Source organism: Cyprinodon variegatus, unplaced genomic scaffold (assembly GCF_000732505.1).
Source record: "Cyprinodon variegatus isolate N-32 unplaced genomic scaffold, C_variegatus-1.0 Scaffold1510, whole genome shotgun sequence".
NCBI lineage: Eukaryota > Metazoa > Chordata > Actinopteri > Cyprinodontiformes > Cyprinodontidae > Cyprinodon > Cyprinodon variegatus.
The window spans coordinates 1-7,356 of NW_015151963.1; positions in this window are offsets into that span (position 1 = coordinate 1).

A 7,356-nucleotide genomic window follows, 5' to 3' on the forward strand; every position below is an offset into this window, starting at 1 on the left:
AAGATACAATTATGCAATTCTCAGTAGTTTATGATCAAACACCACACCTGGAAAAATAGTGACTGCGCACCTTGAATGAAACCATTGGTGACAGCGCACAACCACATGTTACAGATATCCCAAGTTCCAAAAACTATATTCAGGGAGATGCTTATCGAACCCCCAACTCTGCCCCGCCGTAGACAACTGACCCGAAACGTGCACCACACATACACACTTCTTCACCTTCACTAGACATGGATATACTTTAATACATTAGAACAAGCTATCAGGCTAGCTTGAGCTTCACAGACCCCCCTCCTCACCCACGCTGTCTCCATTCATATCCTGGTCGCAATCTTTGCTCACTGTAGCAGCAACATCCACTTCTTCCTCTTCGGTTCTTTGAAAGAATGCGTTTGTTTTGGGACTTTTTTTCGGTCTCCCAGCACCTCTTGTTTGCTTTTTCTTTTCTGGAATCCGCTTAAGTACTTCTTTTTGGCATCCATCGTCACTAACACATTGTACGTAACGGTTCTGGTTTCAATCTACACTCTGGATTACCCATAATTCCAAGTCATACTGTAAAAAATAAAATACTCAAATACATTGTTCTATTAAGATCTTTATTGCGGTTTGAAACACACTATATGAGTGTATTTTTTACCAACCATCTAATAAACTATACACAGTTATTAACATAGTAATTCAAAGTACCACTGTCTGCTTTGCTATTGGTGTCGTGTTTAAACGGCTCACCATCATGTTGAAATCTGCCATAAATTGGGGTATAAATACGGTCTGGTGCCGTCAACTACTTCAGTATCAGGTGGGTTTAAGAAGATTTTTTCACACCATTACATCTGCAAAGAGACGTCCAACTCTACAATTGCGCAGGGGGCCTACAGGGTGTCAGTGATGGGGCCCCTAAGAGGTCATGGGCCCATAAGCAACTGCTTACTCTGCTTACCGATATTTATGCCATTGACCCAGATGATGGTGTTATCATACATTGACTTTTTGCTTGTCTGTAGTGAACAGGATGTAAAGGGTAGAAACATCGTGTAAACCACAGATCAGCACTTGAGCTAGGTTTTGATTAAGTTGTTGCATTCAGGAAAGTAGTACTTACCATATCATGTTAGCTAGTATTAGCAATGTTACATGCCAAACAATGGCACCATGTGAAAAATCGCATTCTAATATTTTCATTTGTGACTGTGGCAGTGGACATGGCTGAGTCATGTGTGAAATAAAATTATTAAAACGAAAGAACTTGATCAAAAAAATGACTTTCAGTTTTCATCTAAGACTTTCCTTTAGGGTGAGGAATTATGGCGTGTTTCTATTTCTCTGCTTTGATTTTAGCAACATCTTTACTGGTCAATGTGCACTTCAAGATCAAATGTTGGTATAGTGCTTCAGCTGGAGAGTTTTTAATTCTTGAAACTCAATTTAAAAGAATGCAATTTGTAAAACTCAACCTGAAAAACAGAAATATGAAAAAAAATTGAAAAATATATAATCTGTATAAAAAGTATTTTGAAAAAAATACATTTAATTAATAGAATAAGAATAAAATTAAATACGAAAAACATTTAAAATAACAAAATCAGTGACATTCCCTCAACATTTAAAACAAAAAGAAAAAATGTAAAACACAGAAAAACTATACAAATCCAGAATCAAAACAATAATAACAGTGTGAATAAAATTAAAAGAATTTACAACGAGGAACAAAATATGTTTAATCAGAGTGAATAAAATAAAGTGTGTAATATATTTGTCTTACCGGGAACTCATGAAGTTCACCACTCTGGCAGGGGTTTAGAAAAACTGACATGTATAGAATAAACAAAGGAAAAAAATCTATAAATCTCATCATTATATGAACAGTGATTGTACTGATATAAAACAGTACAAACAGTACAAAAAAACTGTGTGACTGTTGATTGCCATGAAGGAACCAAACTTTAAAAACTTCTTTCTTTTTTAAAGTAAATGTAATTTAAATGTATTTAATTTATTTTTGAAAACTGATCGCCATTTACAGCGATAAATTGTCTTTGAAGAGAGCCTGTTTTATTTTCTTTCAAAAACAAACTTTTTGATCTAAAGAAAACAATTTCAAATCAAAAATCTTCCACTAATATGCATGTATTTTTTCATGTAGAATGAACCAGTTAATAAGTGTCAATATCCATGCCTCAGAGGGATTTCTCCTCACTTTAAATGATTACTCAGTGCTATTAAAGAAAATGACGGCCTTGCCAAGGCCGCCTCAGGTGAACCTCAGAGCTCAGGACACTGTGCCACTGTCATGCTGGAATGAACCAGTAGGAAACTGGGCCATCTATATATGGACCTGCCTCTGATTATGAACAGATTATGCAACTGCACAGCATGCTTTATGTAACCAGTTTGAGCCGTGCCCTCTTTTTGTATAGCTTTTGTTCCCAAACTAAACTCTTTAATTGCCCCAACCTGCCTCTGCTTAAGCCATCTGCCCATCTGACACAGAGACAAACACATCTATCTCTGACACCCGGAGGACTGCACACTAGGCGTACATTTCTTTCTGGTATTGTTCTAATATGACGCTCATGTTCCAGCTCACTGGTTTACAGGAATGACACAAAGACTGTGGGTTTGCATGTGTAAAACAGGAGTGTCTGGGCTTTAGTTATGAAAAACCATTAGTTATATGAAGAACATTCCAGGACTAGAACAACATGTGACTTTCCAAATCTCCCAGCAAATCTTGTGACAACAGGAATGAAAAGAAATTATGAAGAGTATGTGTGTGTGTGTGTATTTCTTACAGGAGATTGCTCTCTACTGGGGTTTTCAATAACCTCAAAAATCACTATTAAAATATCATGGGAAGACATTGCTTTTAAATTCCACTTTAACCAGCATGGTTAGTTTTTGGGGCGAAGTTCAAATTTATCTCCAGGAAGATCTTCCCTAATGACTTGATGGCACGGCTTAATTCCTTGCCAACTGAAATGAACTCATAACAGTTAGTACTCTTGTGTGTCAAGAGGTTGGGATGGTTCATTATTTTATCTCTAACTTGTTTCAGATAGACATCATTGTTTTAGAGAGAAATTTTGAAAACCTCAAACCATGAAAGCTAACAGTCGGACAAATTCCTCTGCTTTAGTAGATTGTACAAACTTATGACTGTTAAATGTTATAACTATAGCTTTTCAATAAAAAGATAAACTTTTCAAAAATAGGACATCAATAGATAATCTAGAGTTCTTAAACAATACATTACATAAATGAATGTTTTGTGAATTTTGATGAGCCCAAAGCAGGTAAATATTTACTTCTGATTACGGCGCCAACATAGACATTAAAGATTCTGCACCAATGGGAGAAGTCGATTAAAGTCGCATGATAAGGGACTAAGGCATTGCTAGAATGCAGTAGCTCCATGAAAGCTCTGAGAAAAGACTTCCTCTCAGAGCGAACCAAAAAGGGAGCAAAATGAGGATAACTATTTGTGCGTTGTGCCGACATAAACAGACATAATGTCTTCATGAAACGTATGAAGTGTCGGCTGCTGACTGGACCGGACATCAGCAGAGAGCCATGAGCTGCCAGTCCTCAGCCAGAGGAGGAGGGCTTGGGGCTGGTAAGGCATGCAGGGAGAATCACGGGACCACAGGTGTCCAGGCTACCGTTACCAGGTCGAGTTTGGTCGCTCTGTCCCCCGCCGGCTACCTGCCCCCATCTGCCGGGGTTCCCGGCATAGTCTGCACTGTAGTTGACCAAACTCCCGGACAATTTTGAAATTCCCCCCAGATAGTTTTTTAGGTATGAAAAGTAGGACATGTCTGGGGAAAAAGAGAAAGTCTGGTCACCCTAATGTGTGGTGAGCTACGGTTTCATCCAGTCATTGAAGCTCACCTTTCTCACAGCGGTTCTTTGAAAATGGCAGAGGGTCGTAAAAGAAAAAGTGTCTATGAAGTGTGAGAATAAAAGAGTAGAATAGAAAATCCCTTTATTGTCACACAATGGGGAAATTCTGGTGTTTACAGCAGCAAAAAGATTAAAGAAAAAATGGTCACACAAATATGAACCTTAGAAAAATGTTTAAGAAAAACATAACAGTGAAGAGTTAAACTGTCATGATTTTCCTAAGGGCTTGGACCCACATGCAGCAAAGCCAAATAGAGAGACACAATTTAAAAGTTCAACGGGTTTTATTGAAGTGTATATTGAGTTCGGAGCAGAGTTCCTCCGAACTCAGCTCAGCCAGAAAACTGGAAGACGAATGGAAGACTGACTGTTAGGTTCAGGCTCAGTGGGAAATTGGAGTTGTCAATCTTGAAGGAGAGGATTTGTTGCCACTCACGTTTCCAGAGAAGAAGAGACACTTAGACTTCAGTCTGTGTGTTGGTCTTCCAGAGAATGTTTGATTCGGTGGAGGGCGGAACAGGGTTTACCCAGAACTCGGACACAGTGGAATGATGTAGCCGCTGGTTGCAACTCAGTTTTCCTGTGGTACTTGAATGGGTCGTGGTGAAGATGACTTCCTTACTCAGAGAGATCTCAGTGTGCTCAAAGGTGGGTGGATCCAAACCTCCTGTTTGGAATCTGTAGCTCATTGTAAGACTCAGTTGATCCCACTTGGGACGAGGCGGTCCAAAAAGGTCCAGTTTGCAGGAAGGCGCCCCCAAACTGGCAAACACTCTGGCATCGAAGTATTGGCAAATAGCAGCTTAAGAGCAGTCCGGTGATGAGGCAACAGCCTGCAGGTGTGTGAGGAGGCAAACCGGAGCCAGGCGCCTCCTGGTGGTGGAAGGGAGAAAACACAAAAGACAAGACAAACAGACGAACACAAAAACTGGGATCCTGACATAAACAAAAAACAATAAAATACTTTACTGTGAAGTGTTTTAACAATATGAAACTGTGCACCTGGAGAATAAATAACCAATATACAACTACGGACATTTTTAAAGTAATGGATATTGAGGCAAAGCCCTCAGAAGAGGCAGATATATCCCTGAATGCTTTGCTTCACGCAGGCACGGTGCAGTGGAGAAGGAGTTACGTTACCAATGGGGAGCAAAATTAGGGATCATCTGTTAACTCAGTTCACTGTAAAGCCAACTATATAGCCCCCGCTCTATATAGTGAATGAGAGATTTAGGGGTTAGGGCGGACACAGTTAGCTTGTATGAGCTATGAGAACAGCAACTTTTAAACAGAGCGTGCACGAGCAGAAATGGGCTTGTGCACGCTCTCCCACGCCTTTAATAGGTGTTCCCTCTCTGGAGTTGTGTATGTACATTTTATTTAAATTCAAGAGGGCGGGTCTTTTAAAAAAATTAGCGAAAATCTTCCACAATACCTTTAAGTGCATCGATTGTTAGATTAAGCTATAGCTGGAGACCCTATCAAAACTAGCGCAAGCTTTGCACTTTTCTTTCACATTTCTTCAAGATGAAAACTACTTCAGAAAATTACGTCACAGAAAATAACATGAAAAAAATCCAAACTAACCTGTTTAGCCTTGGTTTAGCTCCTAGTTTGAAAACAATAGTTGAGCCAATTCCTCTTCTCAGAGAAAGGCTAACTGTTTCAATCAATGATAAGTAAAAAAAAAAAAGTGTATTGTTTTGCATTCCATAGATAATCATTTCTTCTGGTAGCATTTCTAAGAGGTTCAACAGCCTAAAAATCTACAATCTTGTTGCCTAAATAGCCATACACAGTTGAAAGGTTGCACAAGGGGATTAATAAACACCTTTTAACACATAGTAAAAAGGACATTCACCTCAGAAAATAGAAACATGCTTAGCAGTAACCTCTTTTATTTAGATTGATGCACTCGTAAATAATGTGACAAATAGATTAGAACATGTGCAGCTGATACCATATATAGTTGCTATCTATTCCTATTTTTTTCTTTCTTTTTGCAAAAATCAACAAAAGTTCTACACTGGTTTAGGAACAGTTATAACTTCCAAAAAGCTTAGCTGAAAAGTTCTGTAATATTCCTTTGAATAATCACTTTTTTATGTTTTTTTAGTATTATCAACAATGTGCATGTTGTGTAAGTCTTTTGGCTATTTCTGTGACTGGGATCATGTTCTCCTGCCACATGTCATCACTGATGTATATCACTTGTTTTATGAATATTTCATAAGTCCTGCCCCCACCCCTCTTTAAACCCTAACCTCCCACTCCCCAAAGCGTTGCTTTGGAAACAGTATGACGTATTTCATGATCCAAGAATAGAAGCGAGAAAAGGGAATCAGGTGTAAGGTCTCTTGGCTTCTGTCTCACAAATAGTCTGAGTGCCTCCACAATGATAAGCCTCTAATACACGACTGTGACTAACAATTTATTATGTCTAAGTAAAAGAAAGAAGCAGGGTAAATGTCTGATTAGAGCGTTTTAAAGGTTTACTGTAGTTTTGAAGGTAGCCTCTGTCTGATCCGGTAATCTAAGGAGGGAAAGAAACGTAACACCCCTGACGTCAAACATCGAAGATAATCATACCCCCCCTAAATCCAAAAACCTGCACAATCTGTTATTATTATGAAACAAACCCTCAAGTCAAACAAAATGAGTCATAGCTTATATATATCTGCTGCATTACATCTCTCCTGTAAAAGAGCTTTAGGCAGGAGCTGTGTTTCTGTTGTATAGGCAAGCTGTTACGTGAATAAGATTCTGCTTGCACGTCTCAGGGGGTGTTCGCCAGTAAAGTTCTCATTTTAACTGCATTTTTCTTAGTCATCACTCAGACCATAAATGTTAACAAAGCAGTTAATTTTAACTGCCTTCAGCAGGATTTTATAAGTGATGGCCAAAAATAAATAGAAGAAATTATATATATATATATATATAAATATATATATATATACACATATAATTGTTTTGTAGTAGGGGCATTGTGTGAAAGTCTTGTTATTTTCCCTTTTATTGCATCACATTTGTAAGGAGAATGTATTTGAATTTGTTGAAATAGAAATTTTACTGTTTTACAGATAATTTAGTGAGTTGTGTGTCAGGCCAATAAAGGACAGTGTTTGAATCAATTTTAGCACAAACAATCAAATGAAGTCTGATGTTTGCAAAGGGGTCCCAAGTTAAAATATGTGGTTGTGTCCAGAAAATTACTTACATTTATTAATGGATAAAAAACAGTGGTTCTGTCACTGCATTAGATGTTTATGGGAGAACAATTAGAGAACAAACAGCACTGCAGAGAGCAGGGATTGGCCAGCTGCAGAGATCCACAGTTAGGTGCCCAAATCTGTCAGGATGACTATAAATTATGACCACAAAAAAATCAAGCTTTTATGTTGGAAGCATTTGTTGAAAGTGTTAGGAGGGATCTATTGCAGCTTG